This window comes from Rhipicephalus sanguineus, chromosome 3 (assembly GCF_013339695.2).
Source record: "Rhipicephalus sanguineus isolate Rsan-2018 chromosome 3, BIME_Rsan_1.4, whole genome shotgun sequence".
Classification (NCBI taxonomy): domain Eukaryota; kingdom Metazoa; phylum Arthropoda; class Arachnida; order Ixodida; family Ixodidae; genus Rhipicephalus; species Rhipicephalus sanguineus.
In genome coordinates this window covers 165,056,274-165,083,247 of record NC_051178.1, presented here as the reverse complement: position 1 = coordinate 165,083,247, position 26,974 = coordinate 165,056,274, and the positions used below count along the sequence as shown (strand labels likewise).

At 49.5% G+C, this 26,974-nt stretch overlaps 1 pseudogene; it reads left to right on the top strand.

Moving 5' to 3' along the window:
• Nucleotides 1-2,292: 2,292 nt before the first annotated feature.
• LOC119386061 (wiskott-Aldrich syndrome protein family member 1-like) lies at nucleotides 2,293-25,275 on the top strand (annotated as a pseudogene).
• The last annotated feature ends 1,699 nt before the right edge of the window (nucleotides 25,276-26,974 follow it).

The window sequence follows — 26,974 nt, the reverse complement described above, 5'->3', positions numbered from 1 at the left end:
CTTCGCGTGACTATATGGGGGAAATAAATTGTCGCGGTGTCTACGACAGACGCTCTGTATACGGGGGCCCCCATCAAGAGAAGGGCCGGAGGTTACGGCTTGGAAGGAGCTCTGATTGCTCCGCGAAATGCGGCGAGGCAGCCGTCGCGTTTTCGTTGTTTTCGAGAGGCGCCTGTGCGCGCACGCGCGTTGACCTTGCTCTACAAAGGGGACACGTGACGGGACACGCGAGCGAATTAAAGGCGGCACTTTTGGGCCGCGTGTGTACGGCTTTTTGTATTGTTTTGTTTCGTGTTGTGCTTCCGCTCTCGTTGTTCGCGGCCCCGAATGCGGCGACGTTCGAGGATGACGCTTTTGTGTCTTGCAGCGCCGCGTGTTTTGCGGAATGAGGCACGACACGCTGCGGTCACAAGTCAGACGCGTCGTTAAGACGCCTTGATGTGACGCAGGGCGGCGCACGGTAGCGGCTAAACGATTGTACGTGCCCACGTTTGCTCGTGTTGTGACGCCTTTGACGGCGTTATTTGATTTGTGACAGAGGAACGTCGTCCTTAATAAGAAAAAACTGAGCAAAAGAAGGCGGAATAAATACCGAAACTCTTCGCGAGTTTTTGACAAGGGGTTCTTTGTCCGCTTTTGCTGCCGTTAATATGAAGACACTCTCTGTGGATTGTCTTTCCAGGATCTTGTTACCTTGTAATGCGGATTTGAGGAAGAGCATTCGTAAGCTGGTGCCTCATCACTTGACACGTCGGTGATGTATCTCATAAGCGCGGTAAACTTGCTCTACCAACTTAACTAACCTCGTATGCTGAGAGCAGTACGCAGAAATGAACCTTAGTAAATGTAATTTGTGTAGCTTGAGAGTCTGCGCTTAGTGTCTGCTTAACGCTTTACGAAACCGAATAGGTTTTCACACCTACAAAAAGGTTATTACGCTACTTATTATCGCTTTATATCATCAGGTGTACATTTCTGCACAATGACTAAGCGTAAAGTCCTTGCGAGGGATCCTCAGCGTAGTTAGATGCACACTGTTTTCGTTCTTGAGGTATCTGACCATTGGTCGCATTCAACGGGTGTCGTCTAATTAACGTCCTCCTCAATATGTCGACCTGCGTTTCTGTGAATCATTCTTATGTACGTATGATTTCAGCACTGAGCTCACTCGGTTATCATCCAAGTGCGTAAAATTCATCCACCAGATCCGCAGTTCATATTTTGTGCGCACATTCGTGCGCTCATCATGCGGATTTAACCGGGAGTATGCGATGTACCCAGGTATACGTGTTAAAACACACGTTAAGGTGTCGGTTTTCTTTAAGACCCCAGAAATGTAGAGTATTCACGTGGCGACAAGATACAACATAAATTACGACACATCCAAGGATATATTCACTCGCTCGACGGAGCACAGGGTTGCGTCGTGAAATGAGCCACGAGGTGATGGTAACAGTTTCGCATCATGAGATATGCAGCTACTCACTTCCTCTCTGCGGACTCATTCGCTTGCTCTGCAGTAGCATAATGCAGTGAGCAATCCTGCTTTTCTCGCTTCTTTTCTTCGTCCAAGATCCACGTACACTTTTGAGAGGGCGAAGCAAAAGGCACGCTCACTGATGCCGACTCGAGGTTGGCTTTATTATACACGCACGTTGAAACAAATCGCGTTTCATTGTCCCTGACCGTCCTGCTGAGGGGGCCACCCGCATTTTTCGTGTTTCTAACAGCAGTTTTAATTCTCGTATACCCGGACCAAACCAACTCTATAGGGTGTGTATACACCGACAATTATACGAAGCGAACCGGCGCGACATGCCGCCCATCGTTCGTTTAAACTTTATACACGTGTACGTACGGAGCTTTGCAGAGAGCCGTGGAAGTGAGGAAAAAAGAAAGCAAGGTGGGTGGCAACACTTCCCACCGCCTTCCCGGGGACGACACACTGTGTTTGTATACGAAGTAGTCTTAACGGACGCTTGCACGTGCGGCCTGAGGCGCCAACTCGAGCAGTCAGTCGTCCGCCATCTATTCACACTGCCTCGCGTTCTCTTTATACGCGGAGGGCATCTTGCCACCCTCTGATTGTGCGTTGTTAAATTAAGAGCAATAACCATAAAGCATGCGGCACTGGACAGCGGCAACACATGGTACGTTGGAAACACCCGCCCCAAGAGAAGTTTGCGCTTGTTGCTTTAAGAAAACCGAGGCGTGCGAATTAAGGGTCTCTCTCTCTCTTGCTCCGTATGTAACGTTGTTCACTCGTGCGCAAGCATGCATGGGTGATTCGGAATGGGCGCCCCCGGACGGATGGTTGCATCAACGGACGGTCTTACTGTACGACGACTCTGTTGCAGGGTTAGCCCCCATTCGCGCCTTTATGAGGCCGCTTTGAGAGTTGAAGGTTGCGCGCAGCAGCCTGCTCTAATTGCTGGTGCGGTTGGCGTGGCCCCCTCCATAACGGCGCTAATTTTCAATGCCATTGAGCCCGTCACGTGCTCCCGAGAGAAACACAATCCTCCCATTACGTGCGACTCGGCTTACGCACGCGAACCTTTCTTTCTGTTTTTTTTTTTCTGAGTTTTAAAGCAAGCAAGCGCGGTTTAGTTCTTTGAACACCCCCGAACAAGGGTTCATAATTCCGTGAGCTTCGCGTGTGACGTTGCTATAGGGACACAAATTTTCCGAAACGTGTTATTGCTTCCGGTTTTGTTAAACGCTCTCACGCGTCATTAAATGCAGTTTGAGATTTAAAACGAGAGCTGCTGCCGCCGCTGATTATCATAACGCGTTATTCTTCAAAGCTGAATGCCCTATTCAGCTGATACTATAGCCGCGACAGGGTATTGTGCAGTGCGAGCCTTGTTAACCTTCTCAGGCACTGTGAATTTCAGATATAAACACGTGCTGTACACCGTGCCATTGTGTGTATGTTATCTGCTCGTGTTTTTTTTTTTATTTTGTGCCTTGTAAAGGGTGGATGAAGTTCAAGTGAAATTCATTTCCACAATGCAAAAAGCTGGACTGAACAGAAGTATGAGTGATATTTTTGCTCAAGGCAGTCACTGTGAGCATGCAGCACATTAATTCTTACATCGGTAGCTTATTTTGTTCGCAGGATTAACAACAGCACACCTTAAGCGCGACAAAGGAAGGTGTACACACGAAGCAAAGCATTGAAAAATTTGACTTAAGCGTTTCTGTTGTGCTCATACCGTATTTTGTCGCGTCTAAGATGATAGCTCGTTAAACTTGTGTATGAATTAACTATAGGTCAGCGTCAAGTTTATTAGGCTGACTTTGTACTGTCAAACGGGCATCGCAATAGGCTTGAGCTGAGTAAAAACAGAAGCTTACCTCAGTGGGCTTGGCTGAACTCCCGGAATATCAGTTGGACAGCTGTAGGAACCGGCGTGGTATGTCTGCAGACATCAGTTGCACAATTACGCGTCCTCTAAACAAATGTGGACATTGCTCCGTTTTCTGTGCGTGGTGAATGTATGCGCATCGGAGCACGGACACACCGCCCTCTCACGTCATAAGATGGGCTCGTACGTCACGTACAACTATTCTTTTTTTTTTTCACATAATAATTGCATTGACTGTCCTATGTTCATGTGTCGCTCCTTCTCTACACATATCTTCGTGTAGGAGGTAAGCATTGATTAGTTAGTGCGACGAAGCGCATTTCCGTCCTAATTATTCTGTTTGGCTCACGTTATTGAAGTAATTTGCATACTTTCTTTACGGTTCCAAATTTTATCTATGGACAGCGATAGGAAAGCTTTGGTAAATGAATACTTCATTCAATGCTATTCACTTGATAGCATGCATCGCGCATTTCCGTGCGCCTGTTTACAAATCAAGTGCACATTTTACTTTTCAGGGAGGAACTGGCAATGAGGGTCGACCTGACAGAGGCGAGAGTTCAGGTCAGTACAACTTGTTTCCTCCATTTTTTTTTCTGTCTGTTCATAGCACACGTTGAACTTATGTATATCTTCATGCTGCGCGATCACTTGGATCGGTGCGTGCATACTTCTTGAGGTCTCATAATTAAAATTAAATAACAAATATCAAATGCTGTTAAGAACATGCGCCGTTCCAGCGTGCGATGCTTATCCATTTTATCTCGACTAATAACCGACCTGCTGATTCCAACGCGATATGAAATCTGTCACAATTCGCTTTGGAAGTGCTCGAAAAGTGCACACTGTGATGCTGTGATTCCAGGACTTGTGATTTCCTCTTCAATGGACAGTTCAGGCACGGTCTTCAGTTGCGCTGATAGAGGTTACAAAGATAGAAGAGAGCGGAAAGGAAAGACTGTAGGGTTCTGTTTGGTGCTGCATAAGTCTGTTGCCAGACTCGGACGTCAATGTTACCACACCGCCGCCAAATTTGGCGGCTGGATTTGCCCCTAAGGTTTCAGCTTTCCCGTCAGGTTGCTGCGTAATACGCTGTGCATTTCGTAAGCGCTTGTGGGGTACGTTGACATCGGTCGTTTAAATTAATGACAATTGCGTCACGCAAAACATCGAGGCCCTTTCTTTCGCTGTGTGCACCGTTCTACAATTCACTGATCGGACTCGATCGTGTCAGTAGGAAGTCGACGCGCTTGGACTCGATCGTGTCCCCGAAGTAGGAAAGCCACCCGCAACGACGCGTTTACCTGGGAAACTGAATGGCGTCGCAGAAGTCCGGACACGGAGTGAGCCGTGTTGCAGTACGTCGGACTCGTGTCTCCGTAGTACGGCATAGCTCCGTATAGCTGTGCGTGCCGTGTCGACTTACGCACAACGATGCGTTTGCTCGGGAAACTGAATAGCGTCGCAGAAGGCGGGGTGCTTCCTTTATTTAATCGCGCTCGCTCGTGTCTCAGAATTAGGCAATCTCTCTGTACAGGTGGGCGCGCCGTGGCGACCACGCGCGACGACATGGACACTAGACGCCTGCCTTCGCTGTGTGTGTTGTAAGTGCAATATATGTCGCTCGGACTAGTGTCTCTGAAGTAGGAATCGCTTCGTAGCTAGGTGGGCGTGCCGTGACGACTATACACAACGACGCGTTTGCTGACCACGAACCGCCCAAGTTTGAATTAATGCATGCATGTTTGGTTTGTAATTATTGTGGGTGCAGACCCTCTTCCAGGGCCCCGCAGGCAATGCAGCGGCTCGCCGGGCCTTCTCTCATTTACAGTTCAGCGAGTCGCGCCTCCCACGACCAGCTCAAACCTAGAGGTGCTGTGCAGCAGCGGCGATCAAGCATCTTGCGGGTGTAGCATGAACTGATATGTGACGTGCCTCAATTCACCGGCCGTTGGGCGATGCGATCGGAACTCTGAGCGCACTGAAAGAAACCCTCCACCCCTCCCATCCCCCTGCATCTGAAACAAGGCGCACACAGTGTCCGGACTTCTGCGACACCATTCAGATTCCCCAGTAAACGCGTCGCTGCGCGTGGATTTCCTACTTTTGAGACACGATCGAGTCCAAGCGCGTCGACTTCCTACTGACACGATCGAGTCCGGTGTGTTAATTGTAGAACGGTGCACACAGCGAAAGAAAGGGCCCTGAGGTTTGCAACACGCAGGGGCCGTAATTAAAACGGCCGATGTCAACGGAGCGCACATGTACTTGCGATATGCGCAGCGGATTACACAGGAACGTCACAGGAAAGCTAAAGCTACAGGGACATATTCAGCCGGCAGATTTGGCGGCAGTCTGGCAACACTGACCTCAGAGTCTGGCAACAGACTTATGCGACAACAAACAGAATCCTGGCGGAGAGACCACCTTATCGAGATGAATACCTACACTACCGAGCGTCGGGGGGCGGGGGGGAGTGTGGGGGTGGATGTATACCTCTCTCACCATTACAATAAACCGATGGGTGCTCGGCGGCAACGGTAATCGAACCTAGTACCAGTAAGCGACAGTGATAGTGTGCCCATGCCATTCATCTTTTGTACTGTCTTATCTTTCTACCTCCTCTTCCCGAGTCACCAGTGTGTAAAGCGTAGAAAACCGTTGTTCCTGTTTTGCTTTTCCTCCAAGCCTCTCTTCTTTCCTTTGTCTTTTATAACAGCCGAGAAGGAATTAGAACATCCACTCCACATGCTGGATAATTGAAAGACAAAGTATCCAGTGCACTTAGATACGTGAATTACCGGAGTCCACAGCAGCGTTTTTGCCGGTGAATCCCATCAAGCGCAGAAGCTTCTTTCTTTCGTTTTTTTCCTTACCTATGTGATTTTGCGAGAATATGAAATAAATAAGGGTGTTCGTGAACAAAAAGCAAGAGTAAACAAACTAACAAAAAAGAGGGGAGGAAAGTGTCTTCAACTAGCCCTCGAGGCAGGCGACCGTGGAGCCGAGGCCACGTCGGCTCCCTGCGCGCTTGTTTCGTTTCCTCGATTAATCTTCTCGCTGGATCCCCACGACGAGGACGCTAGCATGCTCGCAGTATATATAGCGAACCGTGCATGTATGCTTGGGGCACGTATACGCACACACCTGCGCACGCTGGCGTGCACAGGCGCCTCGCCGCCGCCGCAGGTTGTTCGCGAAAAGGGGGTGGGGGGATCTCGTTAACGACATTTAATTACTCGTATAATGTTTGTACGAAAAACGCGGAACCGACGTAAGTACGAGCACTTCAAAGCGGCACGCTCGTCCTATCGTGCGTGCACCCGCGCGCTGCGTGCGATGTGCGCGTGAACAGCGGGCCGTTAACGTCGTTGTGTTCCCGAGCACGCGCGTGATAGAGGAACAAGCTTACTGGAGGAGTGAGAGAAGGAGCAAGAGGTGAGGGGGAAGGGAAGGGGGAGTGTAAGGGTATATAGAAATCTGCAGGTATACGTGCTTCCACCGTACTTATAAGAACACAAAGCATTCGCCCTAACAGCTTCTTTTGCGTGCGCGGGTCATTCACGTGTCAGCGCTCTTCCATACCTTTATGTTTTCTTTTTCTTTTTTTATCCGATAAGGAGGCAGCAGCGAAGGGTAGGGGGTTGCAAATATCTATATGAATTTACCGACGTGCGGCGTTCAAGCGTGCGAAGCATGTGCTGGCCTCCATTGTTACGCAAAACGAGTTGGCGGCGGAGAGCGACACCTCCGTGTATTACACGCTGGGCTTGCGCATGTATACTCCCATCTCCACAGACTTCAAACGCATTTCTTTTCCGCCACGTAATACAGCTCAGGCGGGCGCTTTACTGCGGCCTCGGTAGCTTAATTCCTGCAGCCTCCTCCGTGAGGGCCTCAATGTCGAGAGGAACGCCATTGCTATGCGTAGCGGGTATTGCGAGCTTCCGGCGGTTTCGCGCGCTCGTCTTTCGCTTCTATATTCCTCACACCTTCCTTTTCTTGGCGCTGATTTGTTCTTCTTTTGAACTATAACTAGAACCGGTTCAACGTTATCTGTGGTGTCCCGAAAAGCAGAGGGGTAGGAACGATGTTAGTAAAGACAGTATGGTTCGCTACCATCTGCTCTGGTAGACAGACAAGGAAGGTGTCAGAAGAAATGAGAGGTTGTAGAATTAGAAGGCCGGACGTGGAAATAGGGTCGTAATGATAAAGTAAGTGCACCAAAATGAAGCATGCATTGTGCACGCAACTGAGAAGTTGCGTGCATGTATACCGCTATCTGGCGTGATGCATATGACTTATTGTCTCTCTGCCGCAACTAAAGTGTCCAGAGAGACAGAGAAGGTGCGTGCTTGTTTCAACCAGTGCACAGCAGCAGGGTACAGTATCGGCCAATTTATTACAAATTGATCATAAGCGCTACATTTTGACCACAGAGCGTAGAACGTACACAGTTTGTTATTTGTAGTCCGATGAATCCGCAATTCAGGAGCCATTAGTCACAGGCCCGTCATGATAGGGACATACGCATTTTGTAACGAGACACTGTGATTAAATAGTATCATCCTGGAATATAAACCTCGTTCAGTGCTTGCCCGCACTGCATGCTATTTCATTGTGGCGTCTTAAATTTTTACAACAGCAAAGGACGCTCAACGTATAATTGGAAACATGCCTATAAATGTTCCTCTCGGTACTCGTATATATTCTTCCGGCCACCTGAAGCACAGACTCCGAAGTAGAGACGAAAGGTTATTTTTAGAACGAGCCCTGCGAGCTATCGCTAGTTCCTTGCTCAAAACAAACGTATTAGCCGCGCGCGTTCGCGCATATGTACACGTACACAGACGTAATTTCCCATTCCATCATCTCACCGACTCACTCGCTCACTACCGCCATCGACCCATTCATCTGTCTCTCGTTAACCCCCGCTCACGCGTTCACCAACATGTCGAGCAATTAAGCGGCGCCAACTGGGATTGTCGCTGCGTGGAGGGGACTCCATTTTTAAACGGCTCGCTGTCGCAAGACTCAATTTGCTGGCGCCCGTTCCGAGGGCCGACATTCCCCGCGTGGCCTTCTAATTCAATAGGCTTCTCGTGGAGGGCGTTTAGTCACCGCGTGGCGGGCAGGCCACTTCATCGACGACCAATTTACATGGCGGCCATCGCGCGTGTGTCTATGTGTTTATACGACGCCAACGCACGCTGCTGGCCTTCTCCGCCGTCGCATGATATATGGCCGTGTTGTCGTGGCGGATAATAAACGTGCTCGCTTCGCGGTTCGGCCGATGCCGCGACGGCCGGTGTGTGTGTGTGTAAGACATCTCAGGCTCGCCTGTCTACCTGCTTCTCAAGATATGCGCAGGGTGCCTTGCGCAAGGACCCCAAATGCTTGCCGAGGCTGCGGGTCCCTTAATTAGATCATACGAGCAAACTTCGGCGTCTTCATTAAAAACTTAGACAGCGGGCCGAACTCAGTGAAGCGGCTTAGGAACGCCCATAAGCCGAGAGTGATAAATGCATAGGAGTCACTGTGATAATAATAGTAATGAATAAAAAAAAAGCGTAGGAAGACAAAAATAATTGCAGAAAAAAAACGTCGCAACGTGAGAAGACCGCGTCACATGGATGTTGTCTTAATACAAGGTCGTAAATAATATCACGCGACAGAAAGGCGTCTCTCGGTGGCTAAGCCGAAAATTAAGAAAGAACAGAAAAAAAAGGGGGAGAAATTTCGTACACAGCGTCCTTGCGGGCTCGTCAGGCAGGATAAATTGCGGCGAGAAGAACGAGGACACTTAATAGCATAATCGTATCGCCTGTCCTTTTTCCCAACCCTCGAAGTAATACTAAGAAAAAGAAAACAAGAAAGGCTTAATGCGAAAGTATCTCACTTAATTTCTCGTCGTTTCTTCGCATAAACTTTTGACGGTGCTCGTGAGGCACGTTTTTTTCGCGTTACACCACGCAGCGTTCGCCCTGGCACGGCGCCGCACTTTTCGCGGACGAAGGAAGCGCTCCTCCGATTACGCGGTAATTATAACAATTAGCTCGTCTAATCGTAGCTCTATCGCGAACATCAATGGCCGCACCAAATTAGCCCGATGCCGGCCACTTAAGAGAAGTCTCGTCTATGCAGTCTGAACGCGCGCGTGTTCACCACCACCGTGCTTCGGGAACGCCCCTGTCGAAGCGACATAAAAATTATGCCAACGGTGGAAGAGGAGAGACGAGCGAAACACGAAGAGAAGGGTCCAAACGAGACCACGTATGGCCTCATCTAAATAGGCACGCTTAAGTAAGCAAGTATAATCAAGCAAGCAAGCAGGCAAGCAAGCAGGGTGTGTGTGGGTTGAAGACGGGGACATAGTCTGAGAGGGAAGACACTGGTGCGACAGTGCGACGTCGCTTTAAAGCTGGTCCACTGCATACACGGCTGCTCGAGGGCGTCCAGTGAAGGACGCGACGGCCGGTGAGGAGCGGGAAACGAGACGTGCCTGGCGACTCCGAAGGATCGCGGCCGCCACACGGCGGCGGCAGCGACGAAGGCCAAAGAACCGACTAACCACCGGCAATTATCAAATTACTGAGCGGAGATGTTTAAATCTGCGCGGCGCGACGGAGACAGACAGAGAGTGGAGAGAGAAAGCCGGCGGTTGTATCCTCATCGTTTAAGTGAAAAAGAGAAAAAAAAAAGAAGCCCGTCTTACCTCGTGGCGTCATCCAGATAACAAAATCAATGGAAAGGCCGAGAAATTAAGGGTAAAAGAGCGGCGAGCTCCGCATGGGGAGAGGAGCCCGCGACAGATGTGCATCCAGAGCTGAGAGGATGAGCGCTGGAGGACATCGCGCAGGCGCTGCTGCTTTTATAATCTGCTTGGAGTGTATACATGTACGCAAGGCTGGCTCTGTATTCACTATAGTTAAGCGCAGCGTTTGCGGAATCAGAAGACCGGCAAAGTCCGGCGTGCGGTCAAGAAGCACAGACACACACAAAAAAAGTTTCGAAGCTCAGACGGCTGAAGCATATATATATGCTCGGAAAGTCAAAATAGTTTCAGCCGAACCGGTCGCGGAGGTTTCTACAGAGCCTTGTTTCTAGCTACAACGAGAGACACGTTTGGTTGATGGAGAATGATACGCGGCGGCTGACTGTGTCTTATCTTGTAATTGGTTTGGCCACGGTATAGTGCGGGTTTTCACCACGCTGCACCCAATTAGCGGGAGCGACGAAACGAAACGCGGTCTCTGTCTCGACCGTGCGGTTAACGTATTCCGCTCACAGGGCTTCGCTCGAGCCGGTAATAAATAGCGAGTGTGTGTGGGGCGGAAATGCAGATAAGCACGCCAAATGGGCGTCCGCTGTTTCTCGCCGAGGCGCTGCGCTGCGCCGCTGGCCGACACCTGTTCGCGCAGCGCGGAAAGAGCCGACGATGACGGCGCGCGAGTCGTAGCTCACCGCGCGCGGCCGAGCCCGCTGACTCGCGTCCCTTTACATGCTATGGCAGCTATGAGCGTTTGCCGCGAGTGTGAAAGCGAATTACCGTGCGCTCCACCGCCCACCTAATGCGTATGTATGTGCCGCTGGGCGAGAGAAGAGTGAATGCGAGCGCTATGGGAAACAGCTGTGTAACCGATTATTGACGGCGCCTGCGCAAGCATCGCCAAGCCACAATCAATTTCTCCCAACGATTGTTGTTCGCTCTGAGGCCAACGTGCTGGAAATTACGGCAGCATGACAATGGAAGATTATTAATGCGTAGGATTATTTGGCGATTCGGTCTGACAATATCGTTAGCCCCTGCTTAATACACGTGACATACTTTGGCATCTATAGGTCATTGCTGTGTACACTATACGGGGACCAAACATGTGCAAGAGGAAGCCCAGGGAAGAAGCACGAGAAGCGCATAAAACGGGAAAGATAAGACGTCATGTTTACGGGGTATGTGAAATACAAGACTATACGAGAGTGCATTTATGCACACATTGGCCTTCAGTTCCTACGCATAAACAAATATCGCCCTCCCCACAACCTGCGTATGTACACAACAGCGCGACAGCAGCCGAGGCAAGCCGAAAGAACGCCCCGCCACAAATATCTTGGATAATTCCCGTTATGAGAGGTTTGGTCTAATCTTTTCTTTTAAAATTCTGTACTCGACAGTGTACAACCTATATGCCACAATCAATCAATCAATCAATCAATCAATCAATCAATCAATCAATCAATCAATCAATCAATCAATCAATCAATCAATCAATCAATCAATCAATCAATCAATCAATCAATCTCTGCTAAACGACGACATAAAGCGAAGCTAACCGGTCTAATTGTGAATCTCCGATTGATATGAGCGCGCGCACTGCAACGACCTTTACGAAACTGCGCACAGCATCACGCCAAGATACCTCAAAGCGCTGCAGGCTTCTTCCAGGCAATGCAACATTCCGGTGGAGCTCTAGTCCAGTTGTGAAAAAGATCAAGATAAGAGGGAGAGGCACGCTGGCTGTAACCTGCTGCTTTCGCTCATGATTAAGAGCTGTCGAGGCAGATCGTCAGTAGGCGTTTCGCGCAACGGTCCGAATGAGTTTTGCAGTAAATAAATCTGATTTTCCCACCTATAATTAGATGCACAGCGCGGACACAAGCTACAGAATCGGCACGCTGCACGCGTTCGGAAAACATATTGCATAAAGATAAAGCCTCGCTAAGCAGGCAAGCGAGAGAGGAGCGACCAGATTCGTGGGCACCTTCGGTATATACATATAAAAAAAAAGAAAGAAAGAACGATGCCGTGAGCGCAGGCGTAGTCGAGGCCAATAAATCCTGAAAGGGCCATAAATTTTCGCGCTGCATGCACGAAGACCTGCGGTAATTTGGTTGGTCCCTCCCTCTTTCGCGCCGCGAACAGAAATCTTAGGGCTCGACGGGGGGCCGACGCTGCTATGAACCCCTAATTTTCCCGCAAGCTGCTAATCCGCCCATCGCGTAAGAGAAATGTCCACGCGAGATAGAAATTCGCTTTTCGTCTATTTCATTTTCGTTATACCATAAGGGTCCTTTATCATACGCTCACTTGACTGCTTCCTCGTGAAGTCTATGTTCTCATCTCCATTTGAATAGACATAGAATGCATGTAGGCACAATCATGGGGCGGCAGTGTGAGAAGTGTGATGAGCGTATGTTTCACACACCTGATGAGATACACCTGCGTGTTGTGTGTGATAGTGATTACCCAACAGTCAGTCATTAAATAATCGGCGGCTTCGGCACTTCGGAACATCAAGTTCTTTATAGGTGTTATAGGAGTGAAGTTCAACGCAATTCCGTCGCACGCTTGATGATGTGTGATACTACGCAGCAGATATTGAAAAAATATCGGGGACGTAATTCCTTGACTTCTTGTGCGTATTGAAAACGCCATGACTTCTTTTTCTTTTCTTTTTTTCGTGCCTCTACAGTGCATGCGTGATCTGCAAGAATTAAGTGAAAAACCGCTGTAAGAAGCCATGATAGAATTGGCGAAGCGGCACAAAAATAAATAAATAAATAAATAAATAAATAAATAAATAAATAAATAAATAAATAAATAAATAAATAAATAAATAAAAACACTCCGAAGATCAAGTGGTGAGCGCGGATTGAAATCGTCTTCTTTTTGTGTTAGGTGTAAGCACAGTGCGCTACGCTTTTATCGAGAACTCCCAGATCGGACTTGCCGCTGAGCTGCAATCAAAGCCCATTAATCCTATACTCTCTTTCTCGATGAATCTAGTGTCGTCACTGCAGAGGTTCAAGTTATTAGTTTTTTGGTGGTCTCTTTAACAGTGTATCATATACTGCACGGGCAGATGTGACACCCTCAAACGCACGCGCAGTGTACGCACGCGCAGTGTATCATACTGTGCGAGCGTGGAATTGGCACATTAATGCTTTTGGTCAACGAACAGACAATCATACTATGAGCTTTCCACTGCAGATAACAGTGACGTCACAGTGGCGAAGAACGCCCACCTAGGAATTGGCGGCAGCATGGCTTCTTTGCTGGTATACGCGCAAGTCGCCTCCTCGTCCGCAGAACTGCGCGCGCTCACTTCCTATGTACGAGGTCCATCTCTTAATGACCCCGTAATTAACTGGAGTGATTTGCGACGGCCACTTTGCGAGCTCCGCGTCGCAATGGGACTCGGACAACGTCCAACATCTGTCCCGTCCGCTTCCTCCTTTCTCGACCCCCCATCCGCGCATGCGTGGTTGCTGTGGCCTTGAATTGATATGTGTCGACAGGCGCAAGGGGGGGGGGGGGAAGGGGAGGGGGCATATAACGTAAAAGCTCACGTATATCCAGCACGAAGTTGAATAAAACAATAGGTGGAGTATTGAGGCTGGGAATATTTGATTTTTTTGGTGACGTATTATAAAGCTAAAAGAAACAGGCACTAAATGAGCTTGATGTTACACGCGACTTCATAAACCTGAAAAGTACACCAGTTAGGCGACAGATACTAAGCTACCTTGGTAGCTTAAACAGTTAGTGTCACGATGGTATATGTTCGAGGACGCCGGTTCGATTCCCTTCCATGGCAGCCGCGATTAGATGGGGGAGAAATGCAAAAATACCCATTTACTTAAAATTAGGTGCGTGTTAAAGATCCCTACGTTGTCAAAATCAATCTGGCGTCTCCCACTATACGGCGTGCCTCCGAATTATAGCGAGGTGTTGGCACGTTAAACCCCCAGAATTTAATTTAATCTTGTGCACTATGCAGTCACAGGATCGTAGGTAGTGTTATGTGCAGAATTTTACGGTAGTTGTGCCACACAGCTGACTATTGCTACACAAGTGCGCATCGCCGGATACGTTTGACGACGCCGATGACTACAAAGCAAAACAAGACCCCCTGAGAAAAATTTAGCAGTTTTTCGCAAAAGTTCGCAGGTATAATAAAAAACGGTCACTGGAATTCCGGGTAAGATTCCTTCCAAAGTTATAAGCGCATATTCAGGAGGCAAATTATAATAAACATGGTGAATGGCTGCCTTCATTCTTGCGAAATCGATTGTTCTACAACACACCCTCCGTCTCAACTCGTTTATCCGCACATATACGCTCGGATAAGTGCACTTCGATTGCACCGTTTCGTGCACCAGCTTTCCCATGCATGGGCGACAGCTATAGCCCCCGCCGCGAGCTGTCGATTTTCGCTTCTGGGTGTCATTTTATTACGCCAATTACGATCGTAATTGCGAGGTGTCCTCGGCTGTGCGCGTGATTGAATGCGAGGCTTCCTTAATGGCTGGCCGCGGTAATGATGATTGCTGTTCCTGCAACGTCGCCTGCACGCGAGCCATTCCAATTGGCACCGGCCGCACGACGCGAAGAATGCGAACTGTGCAGCAGTGCGCTCTACTTTAAGCCATTAATGGGCATCCCGCATCGACTCGCCGACACAGTCACGAAGGGCCCGCGCCGTGCATGCTGCGTGCGCAGCTGCCGACGTACGGCAGAATTAAAGTATACGTATGTATACGGCTCGATAATCTGCATTGTAAATCCTCGCGGATCGTCGTTCGTTGGCTTGCACTTGCAGCAATTTAATCGCTTCTCGTACCCAAAGTACGGGGTGCGTGCATTTCGTTCGACTAGACGGTTAATGACCGCGACCGTGCGCCGTCTCCATGTTGAACATACGGCACGGATAATGGTAATAATGGTGAAGCCCACCCTGATGAGAGCGTAGGAGCAAATTGCATGAATATATGGTTAAACGCCTTATACTAACGCATTCCGTTCGGTCTCATTGGTTCTTTGTGTTATCGCTATCCCCTCGCCTCTTCCTTCCCCCCCCCCTCCGCACTCCTATCCTGTTTGCCAAACTACACGTTATCACGAGTTAGTGCTAACTTATAATTTGGACAACCGTATCCAGTAGAACAGGCCGTGGCGATGCCTCGGGCGCTTTTATGGCATTGTTTCGGGCATCGTACTGAGATGGAAAAATTGGCCGTATTGAAGCGGGACAAGGTTTGCGTTCCGCCGAAATTAAGGCGAGGCACCGCGCAACGGCCCTCTTTGAGAATGGAGTACCCACTGTAACTGACAAGCGAAAAGAATTTGGCAGTCCGATACGCGCGGCGGCCAATCTGACGTGAATGAGGACGGAAGAATAAAAGAAAAAAATAGTATAGAAGTTTGCCCCGAAGACATGGACGAAGTATTTTTATATATATGTCATAGATGTTACCTCGCGTGCCTAATACTCTATAGCCCGAATCATTTGTCCCCCGCCGGCTGCGTCGCGTATATTTTCGCAGGCTTCTGTTTTCTGCAGCAAAAGCAGCGACTACGGGTGTCAGTCCCATTACGAGTCGTGTATTATTACATACGCGGCGTGCACGACACCCCAACGTCGTCTTGACGCCGACGAGGAAAACAAGGGAAGGGTGCTGTCTGCGTAGCTGCCGTTCGTGAACAAGCAGAATCCCTTTCGCGTACAAACGAAGGTAAATATCTAAATAAAAATAAAATAAACTGTGCGGCGGCCGCTCGACGGTGCGTTCGAGCCGATGTGCTCGCTGAAGCTGTGATTATCTCGTCATGAGGCGCTGGAGGCCATTTCGCATGCACCGCGCCGATCCGTGCGCTGCTTTGTTCGTGTGCACCGCGGCGCCCCCCTCTCCCTCTATTCTCCTTCTCTCGCATAGCACACGCGTTTCTTCTCAGGATCGATGGAAACGCGGGAGCTTCGCATCGTGGCAGCCTCGCTGAAGCCGGCAACCGACGCCCTTCCGTATATGAAAAGTCTTATGTGCGTATGCATGAGGAGGTGTATGAGCAGCGTGATGCCTAAAAGACCACGCTTATAGCGGCATCACCGTCATGTTTCGACGCGGCGTTATATGTATACACACCTTCGGACATACGTGAGCGCTTCGCGGCTCCTAAGTAGGAGGAGGGGCAGCAAGCCGCTTTGCCCCGCAGTGGAGCAGCTGCCCATCACCGCGTGTTGCGTGCGCGCCAGTCGTTTAGGTCCCGTAGCGGTTCAACAGGCTTTGCTGCCTCTGTTCGCTTGCTCATCGGCGCGTCTCTGTATGCGCGGCGGGAAAGGCTAGTGAGAGGTCACCCTGCTGCCACGTGCGACGCCGTTCCTCTCTTGACTTCTCGGTCTGGGTCTCTGTATAGTATTTCTATAGGCTGCAGCAACGTACTTAAACTCGACGCCATATTTGAGTTTTCCATACGCTTGAGCGTTGTTGCCGTATCGATGGCTGTTCTGGTTTCTACATCGGCTTACTTGTTTCTTTTTGTGTGTTTTTTTCGGACGAGTCACTGTTTGTGTTTTCGTAAAGAACTGATTAAGATAGAGAGCTTATAGCTCAAGGAACGACCTGCAGGGGTGTTATAAGGTGTTCTACGCATATACCATATTGATCATGCAGGGTAATACTGCGAAACTACCCGCCACAGTGGTGTAGTGGTTGCGGTGCTCGAGTGCTGACCCGAAGGTAGCGGGTTCGAGTCCCGGCCGTGGCGGCCGCATTTCGATGGAGGCGAAATGCTCGAGACCCGTGTACCTAGATTTAGATGCGAGTTGAAGAACACCAGATGGTCGAAATTTCCGGAGCCCCTCCCCTTGCGGCGTCGCTCATAATCATACCGTGGTTTGGCGACGTAAAACCTCAACAATTATTATAAAATCCTGGGAAACTGGTGTTTCAAAACAACAGCAAAATGGAGCACTCGGTTCTGCGTACGTAGAGTCGGCAAAAAACACGCAGCACTGCCGTGTTAATACCAATAATATGCCGTGGTCTCGCTTTTCATTCTCTCAAGCCAGGTGTAGTAGTAGTAGCACGCACAAACCTGTCCCACGAAACGTCACTCAATACGTATATACGACTCCGGCAGATGGGTCGTCTTTCTCACACGTCTTCGTTTCGTCAAGCGATGCGCGCTCGCAGCTGGCTGCCAGTCGCGGGACAGAGAAGACACCACCACCGGCTGTGTCGGTAGCCGACTTAATTATATGCGTCGCGATGCCACTACATACGCGAAGCCATGCCCTCGTCATTTGGCTGACGATCATCCTTCGCGCGCTCCTTCTCCAACTTCGAGACGCCGCGAGAGTTACTTGACACCTCTCTGTGCTCAAGTATATATACGGCAACGTCGATGGCTCGCCGGGAACCTGTGGTTACGGCGGGCGCCGAATTCGACAGCTAACCTTTCGGGGGCTTAACCCACCCGCATTACACAGAGTGCTAGGAGACGCCAGGTGTCAGCCTTCTATTGCGGAGCAATCACAGGGGACACATGTCTTTTTATTCCCTCTGTAGAAGGCATAGGGGGCGCGCGCATCGTGGCTGACACGACGAAGTGTTCGCGTGAAAATTACTCGCTTGCGCTCCCGCGCACGCGCTTTCTTCCGTGCCCCTTTATGTTCGGGCGGCGCTTCCTCGGTCCTCACTCTGCATTCATTCTTTTAACTCTGTATTTTACTTTCGATGTACCATCGTGGCACGGAAAGACGTGCGAAGTCAACGGCGAGTTATTCGTATACACGCGGGACAGCCAAATTCGGTGGCCCGGGCAAGGTCGTCAGCTCGGACTCGATCGAGTCGTTGACGCTGTCGCGCAAAACGTCGCGCGCGCTCCAATCTGGCGGTCAGACGTGTCCCCGCGCGACTTGGAACGCACGCCACCTTGTGATTTCGCTATGCTGGCAACGTAAAGAAGCGCTCTGTAATTTGTGACTCCTGCCATGCACGTAACGAGATACTTTTTGATTTGATGGGGCGAGGAGAACCATGACGCCCTTTCCTTCTCACATAGCAAAATATACGTATTCACTTCTTTACCTCTTTTCTTTTTCTTTCTTCGTTGTACTGAGGGCGCAGGGTCGTCAGCTCTGTCACTCGTAGAAAGAAAGGCAGGTGCTTGCGTTCGGATGTTTCGCAAACATTCCCCATTTTGTCGCAGAAGCGTGCAGAAGATGAAGCGTTCGCAACTGTTTCGAGCGAACGATTAATGGCAGCGAGATAAAAAAAAAAAAAAAAAAAAAACGAGTCATAGATCGATACTTCTCGATCCTGATTTGAAGGTCGCTCTTCGTTCTCCTTGGGTATACACACATCAAGACGAGTGAGGGAGACTGTGTGGCGTAAATTACACAGTGCGTGTAAGTCGCTATAGGTTCGAGGGGGAGAGAGAGAGAGAGAATGGTAGAGAATGGGTAAGAGTGTTCGGTGATCCGTTTCGTAGACAGCGAGGGAGGAAAGAAAGACAAAACAATAATTAATGAAGATGTTTCACAGCAAAAAAACAAAACAAAAAAAAACGGCCTGATTGATCGATGCGAGCAGTACGTTCGGCGGATTCCTGAACAGGCGTTTTTGCTCGGGGTAATGATACGTGACGCCTTTCTTTTTTTTCTTTTTCCAAAATAGAGACAGCTGCTTTGCAGGTAACAACACGGCCATGAGCGGCGCGCAGTTGTTGTAGAGGCCCTGCAGTTTGGGTCGCACAGGAGACGGCGAAGCGATAGTTGGTGTCTCACTTTGGACGAGAATCTTTGGTGTATAGGGCACCGTTTGAGGTTTTTCTTTTTATCTGTATATTTGTTTACTTTCGGGGTTTTCGCTCTACGTTTCGGCAGACCTCGTACATCATCCGCGGTCTGTTAAAAGAATGCGACGAGATAGATGTTGTGTATCAAGCTGCGCACCTTGCGCGTGCACAGGGGGGTAGGCGCTATATCGTACGAGCCTTTGTATATCGATATAGCAGGAACACGCAGGTGGCAGTTTACACAGTTGTGGAGTTAAATGTGTGTGTTCCTGAGCAAATTACGTATACTGCAGCTTTGACGTAAAGACTCAATTAGCGATGTTTCTTTCTGCGGCTACATCAATCCATTAGTTTTCTTCAGGTATATGAACAAGGGATACGTGAAGTCCGCACTTCAAGTTTCTTCTTTTATTATTGCGATGCAGGTTTATGCTGGTTGTGCATGTGCGTATTACAAATGTGCTATAAGGCTTGCGTTGTGTGTAAATCGAATCAATGTTCCATGAACGCGGGCCATAAGGCCTAAAAGAGCTAACGAGAAATATTGTCATTATGTGTCAGGGAACTATGCAGAACCGCGTGTGCGACAAAACAGGCGTCTTTGTCTTAAAAATGATTAATACACGCTAAATACGCATGTATGATTACCGCCCTGTCGGTGTCTTCAAACAACACCCATTAAGGACAAAACCGAATGAGTTCTGCTGAAGTGCTGCTAGGTATAGAACCAGCTTCGGGTTATGTTTAAACGAATGCCGTATTTTCCCATATGTAAAAGCTCTCAGCTTCGATGCAGCCATCGACGCAAAAAAAAAAAAAATGTAACTCTCTCTTTAGATATTTCAAAGCTACCGGCTATGTACGAGATGCCTTGTTCGTTATTAAATGAATAGACAGGCAGCTCAGGACGCCGTGAGCAGGATCCAGTTCGTAGTATACTATACACAGTGGCACACAATAGCACGCAGACGTCGTTACTCGCGTATCGACTGCCGTCGCAGGGCGTCCGAACTATGCACTCTATAGAGGAACGCGCCAGCCGTAACCAATAACGACAAGTGTGTCTGGGAAGTTTGTCACGTCTATACGTACGAACATTGTCTAGACATCGAGACAAAGAACGTGGCAGAAAAGGCGACGCGGTCGCAGCGACGAACGCGGGCGGCTCGGTTGTCGATGCTCTTCCACCGTTGGGCAATGAGTTCAAGCGTCAGTGTACGTAAGTGAGCCTATAAAGCATCTCGAGGCTGCAGCGAGCAGGTGCCGGTAGACACAACCAGTCGGAGGTGGAGGGGCCGCTTCGCATTCTGAACCAGCGACGAAGTCGTTGTGTGTAGAAAAAGAAATGGACTGTTATTATTGAAGCCGCGTCGTGTGAGAAACAAGTCGAACGCATTAATAAATAGAACAACCAGGCCGCCATGCTGCTTACACCATGGAGGAGACCTGTTTTCTCCGTGACAGATATATAACCGGGCTATAGAAACAGGGGGCGGGAACGGGAAATAAACAAACAAAGAGTGGCATTGAATAGGGAATAATGTAAAGACGACGGCGTCGCGCTCTTTTTCTATCCCTCATCTTTTTTGTCTGGTTTACGTGCATCCGAACACCTGCTGCGGTGGTGGCCGATGGAGACGTCAGATGGTGCAGCAGTGGGAGGAAGGAGGGGTGGAGGGGGGAGGGGGTTCAGTGTGCGCGTGCACAGTATATACAACATGTACGCACGGGCCGCTCTAGCTTACACGTCGCGGCCACCTTATAAGCTGAGCCCTCACCAATCGAGTATGCGCGCGGCGCACTGTATACGACGCGGCGTTTAGAGCACAAAACGCGCTCTTCATCACAACGAACTCCAGGACGGAAGCGAGGGAAACAGCGATCGAGCGTATGCCGGGGGAGGTAGAGAGGTCTTTTGGACGTCGCTCTCTGCCACGCTGTTACCTTCGGTTAGGTTTTTAGTAGTTTTAGTTACGGCTTGGGTGTAGTGCTTGCGGTACCGCGAGAGCGAACACAATCAAGTGGCGCGACCCAAAGGGTTGATTGCGTGTGCGCGGGGGCCATCTGCGAAGCGGACGGTTGACGCCCACCTGAATTCGTGGGCGGGACCGGCGCGCTTAATGGCGGTCCGCGGGGTCGCGGCGCCGACGCTCGCCGCCCGGACGGATGAAATGGCACCACGCAGTGCGCGCGAGCATCGCTCGGCCTGCCGACAAAGAAACAACGCAAGTGCGCGGAGAAGAGGCGCGGTCGCGCGGATTCGTGGTACATTTATGCGTGCGCGATTGCCGCAATGTTGTATGGCTTCATGCTGCGGCCGCAACGTGCACCGCACCGCGTTGTGTAGGATCATCGAAGCAACTCGCACCGCATGCGTTCTCGCGCAAAAGGCACAATCAGCTCTGGTGATTTATCGTCGCTCACCCTCTATTAGTGGCTCGTCGAGCCTTCTAGAAAACCGCGAGGCTAGAAAATTGCTGCTTGCGCGATCGGCCGTTGTGCTACAGAGCACTTGTGAACCTCTCTCCTCGCCCTTCGAAAAAGAAAGAAGGTCAGAAAATATTGGGACGGTGTTATTACGGGTTCTCGAGAACATGCTTTTTCATATCACAACGCATCCTTCTCATTTCTGCCGGTGAAATGGCCCTGTGGTCTTCCGACATCCAATGGTAATATAAATTGGCATGCAGCTAATATGCAATGACAAAATTCCAATTCTTTTCATCTTCCCGCTTCTACAGAGGCCCCAGCGGGATAACGCGTATAGGTTCTCACCGGCATTGGCTGGTCCTGAGCAGCCAATGATCAGGAAGGAAATGAATCGATCGAAACTAATCCCGTTTACCAGTGCAGTTGCTGCTTATAGCGTATAATTAAATGGCGTATATGTGTATACGTGTCATTCCGTTCATATGTATCGCACTAAAGTACATAACGATGTGCCTCTCTTGATAAAGCCATTTTCTTTACATCTCTCGCAGGTCTGGTTCCAGAACCGGCGGGCCAAGTGGCGCAAGCAGGAGAAGGCCGCGGGCAACGCGCTCCAGTCGCAAGGCTACAACCCGTACTCGACGGCGCAGTCACTGAGCTCTTCGACTCCTACCATGGCGGCCGGCGCGCACCCGTCTCCGTCCATGGCCGCTGCCGCAGCAGCAGCGGCAGCCTTCGGCTCGCTGTACGGTCGCAAGCCCCCGACCTCCGCAGCACAAGACTCGGCCCTGCTGAGCGCCGCACGACTCTCGCCCTACATCGGTTCGGCGGCGGCAGCAGCGGCCGCGATGCCGCTTCTGACGCCGGGCCACGCGTTCTTCCCGATCAGCCCGTTCGCGCACTTCCTGCCGCCAGTCGCTGCCGGCGCTGTACCAGACGCCGGCGCCCTTCCAGAACTGGCTGGCCACGCTGTCCGTGCACAACCGGCAGCGAACCGACATCGCACCGCCCGACGTCGCACCGCCGACAACGGCGCCCGTGCTGCCGCCGTCACCTCCGTCATCCCTGCTTCACCAAAGAGTGCCTCCAGCCGTGGCCATACCACCGCCCCCACCACCGCCCCCTCCTCCGTCCAGCGCCACCGCTGCGACGGCAGCACTGGTGCCTCCACCAGCTCCATTGGCTGCGGCAGCGGCAGCGGCGCAACGGCCCCATCCTGGGCGGCAGCAGCCCCGCCAGGTCTTCGTCCAGCGTGTCCCCCGGTGTGACGGCGTCCACTCTGTCGCCGTCCGCGTCGCCACCGAGCGCCGCCGGCGCAGGCCCCGACCGTCGAAGCTCGAGCATCGCCGCTCTACGCATGAAGGCTCGCGAACACGAGATTCAGCTCGAAATCATGCGCAAGACGAACGGCGAGATCACGAGCTAACCGCCGAGCGACGCTGAAGAGAGCATTGGAAATACGCAGTGTTTACCATTCCGCCCACCGTTGACTACAATGGGACTCAACACTGAGGACGCCCGTCCGTCCTGCCGCCTTCCCCGTCGGCGAGCTTTCGTGTGCCTTGTCGTTACAGCCGTCCACTGCGAATTCTAGCGGATAAGTGCTTAGGATGTCTTCGAGGGCGTAACCCGCAACCGCTTGGAGACGTCCGGGACTGAACAAGGCGCGCATATCTGGAACTTACATACGTACGTAGATGAAACTTCGCGTAATATGCGTTATGGCCGGACCACCACTTTGAAGCGTCGCGTGTAGACTCAGACTGATATCCCCCCCCCCTTTTTTTTGAGGCGCAAAATGTGACAAGATCAACGAATCAAGATGAACTGAACTCATTCTTTTTTATTTATGCCCCATGTCTCTGGACGTTGAAATGTGTGATAATATAGCAGTCTGAAGCACGGACTCCGACGTCGAAATTGTGTTACGTGCAGTGACTATGTGCCTTCCAAAGCTTCCGGGACGTATCTTGTGTGCCGACAAAGGGACAAGAACTTCCTCTCCTTATACGATACCAAAAAAAAAGAAGGATGCAATGGGACCAATTTATTTCTTCTCATAACGCTTTAACGTTTGTCCTCGACTTGTGTGCAGTGGTCATTTGTGTTCGCCACGTGATATCATTGCTTATGATCAGTGATGTATATATGCAATATTTCATCGTGTCTCTCATTGCCTTTGAACCGCATGTTGTGTAAGTGGCGCTATTTATATTTCGACTTGCCTACTCACTTCGCTGCACAGTTCTTTTTTTTTTTTAAACAAATGGGCGCACGTCAGTGTCAACAGACCCGCGCACTTAACATTCCATGTTTCCATCCCATTATTTTTCTCCTATATTTACCGCGGTCGACAACAGTGACGAAACAATAGAAGGTGAAGTGTGCCTTACCTTAAGGTGCGGAAACGCCTCCGCTATGGTGAACTTCGCCAACGTGACTACCCACGCGTGTAAGAAACTCCATATAAGGGTGCAAAACACTTCATTAGGCCCAGAGCATAATTTTTGGGTAAGATATGTGACAACTAATGAATGGCACACGAAACACGCGTCCTGACCAAGCTAATTCAAGCTTCACGCGCAGTTAATGTGGTTGATCGACGAATATCGAATATCGACGAATATCGATCGACGAATAGGGTATAACTGGACGGTGCCTTATACATAGCGTACGCGGAAACGCTAGCCACGGATTCAGGGTATTGAAGTGGTATCTAACTTCATCACTTCGCCCGGTGTTAAACTACGAACACTGACATGGCCAAAACATTTGTCACGTACATGTCTAAGTGCTACACCGTGAAACACAAATTGCTGTAATTTGTGTATGTACGCTTCCTTCGACAAAGCTTTCAGCTCAATTAAAGTTGCTTTTTGTTTAGGATATAGTAATTACCATAACCTCACCCGATGCTTACTACTTCGCCTTCTTTATACTGCATGGCTTATTTAAAGGGCCCATTGACGAGGCTCGGGCGAAATCGTGCTCAGATCAGCAGAGGCCATGCTGTAACTGTGAAGAAGCTAAGACGTATATAATTGCATTTGGCAGATCTATGGTTTAAGCCTTTCATTAGTCCTAATCGAAGCCCAGAAAAACCTACACACGAAACTGGAATTTCCATGAAAGTAATCGGCTGGCTGTACGTAATACGCTGGCCTTCATATTTCATTTATTGAAGAAAGAGCAAGTGTTTCGATTGTTTCCTCAGTGGGCTCGCTGACAAGCAATCGGTCTTTGTTTTACCTCGCGTAACCAGGAATAGAAAAAAAAAACATAAAGCTCGAGTCGATGCTAGGTTGCGCAGCAGGGGCAATATGTGCTCTTAAAGATCATTCAAGAACACTTGTACATTCCCAATTCAAGCAATCATACTTTCTTTAAGGCTTCGGTGAGAAGAAAGGTGAACACTTACGGATGTGTTCATACGCGCATGCGAAATTTCAAATAGTAATGTCTGGTTGAAACACTTCCCGGTGATTCCTGTTCAGTCCTTCCGCGTTAGGCTTGCACAGTCATCTGTGTACCGCAATTGCTCGGTTACAAGCCGATCCAGGACGCGACAACTTAAGTCGCGCAGAAAATAAAGATGACAATACAAAGTGCAAACACGAGGAAAACTTATCGGTGCGTATGGCTTTGTAAGTAGCTTATACTTGATGTTGGGAAATCATTACTCTTCAGTTTGTATTGCAACATGACCATTCATCTAATGCTACACTTGTACTTGTGAGTTGAAAGTGCCGACTTGCGTTCTTCAGCACCCGACAGGCCGTCCAGTCAACTATACATGCACATAAAAGAACGTCTCGCGCTGCAGCAGTGAGAGCAAATGCCAGCCAATGATTATCTCTGACATATCATTAGCGAAGGTGCCCGGGACAAAGGCAAATGACACTCATGAAAGGAAAACTATCGAGTTGACCGCTTAACCATAGCAAGGTTAACGTTGATTCGCCATTTTCGTAAAGAGTGTTTTTGTTAAGCCCCTCCCGCACATTTCCAAACCAGGCCAAGATTTCTCGTGGAAGAGCGAGCAGCGTCCGTTCAAATTAGGTTTTAATGAAAAAATAAAAATAAAAAAGAGGGCAAGTCTATGGTTCGGTTACCTCGAAGCTGAGAGACACGACGGCAGTGTAAAAAAAAAAAATAAAGAAAAACGTAGCATGACGAGCTTATACGAAGCTTATAAAAAGGGTCATTACTGTACGTGCCTCTTTCGATATCAGTGTATTGCCCTGTAATATTCAGGAACACTGTTTCGTATTTGTAGGGTCGGTTTGCTACTGTACGGTATATTGCAGATATGAAAGCGGCGAGCAGAAAATTGCTGCTCGCCACTTGTCAGTGCTTGTGACTGACAATCACTGACAGTCGCATGTGTGTGTTTTGGCCGCAGTTACGTTTCCAGAAAGTGTTGTGACGCTTTTACTGCATGTCGTGTTCCCGGAGTGGAATCGTATTTCTTGCAATACTTTTTTTATCTTATTTAATAATTTAACTCATAAGGAGGTATGAGGTCGATGACTGCAAACGACACCAAGTTGCCTTCAATGTTATCTGAATATAAAAACAATGCAGGGTGCAAAGCCTATTTATTAGCAGCGTTTTTTTTTATGTGATGCGAAGCGGCTTGATGTGTGAACAAGCGAGTTTAAAGGAAACTCTTTGGCATCCATAACCAACGTATTCGGAGCCGCCGTAGATGTACGTAGATGCAAGTGCACTTTTTTTTTTACTTCATGCCTGGAAATTGCATTCATCGAAGAGTATTTTTGAAAGCTGAATTTTATGTCATTCTGTACATTCCGCGCTTTTTGGTTTGTTGGGAAAATAAAATATGAGAAGTGTCTATATTTCATAAAAAATCGCTCGCCGTCTCCGCTTCTTTCTATATTTCAAAGTTGATTCCATTGAGGAGTCGCTTGTTCAGTAAGTCAGCGTTTCATCTAACGTGCAGGTAGAGTACTTTGTCATGCATGTCTGCCATTAATTGGGCCTAAGCGTACTACTGAGGAACAAGGTATGGCACTCCAGAAGTGCAGTTAGTACACTCTCTGAACTACATGCCCCCAAGATCAAACGAAATAAGTGAACACAAATGATCTCTAGGTCAGTTACTAACAGCACAACCTTATCATGTATCATGTACAACCGTATCATGCACTGAAGAAGAATCACAGGGCCTCTCATGCATTCACCTAAGACGACTCGAAGGCGAAAGCCATCCTTTTTTTTTCCTTCTCAGTCGATGTATCGATCCTGCACCGCCACCCACGGAAAGCTTTTCGCACCTAACGTGGTTGGGCACTGCCGCCAGGATCGGAGGCACCTCTCCTGGATTTTCACTGCCTCCGCGATCTGCCCGCCTTTGACCAAGCGATGATGTTAAGCGAAGTGACGTCACAGTGACTTCATAGTGACGTCATGATGACGTCACAGATTTTGGCGATCTGCGACGTCATGATGGCGTCATATGGTGACGTCGTCACGTAATGATTTTTTTGCATCTCTCGTGTGGACGCCACCGACGGGGGACGCCGACGCGGGGCGCCGGTCAATTTTCGCACTTGATGACGCACCTAAGGCTTTCGCA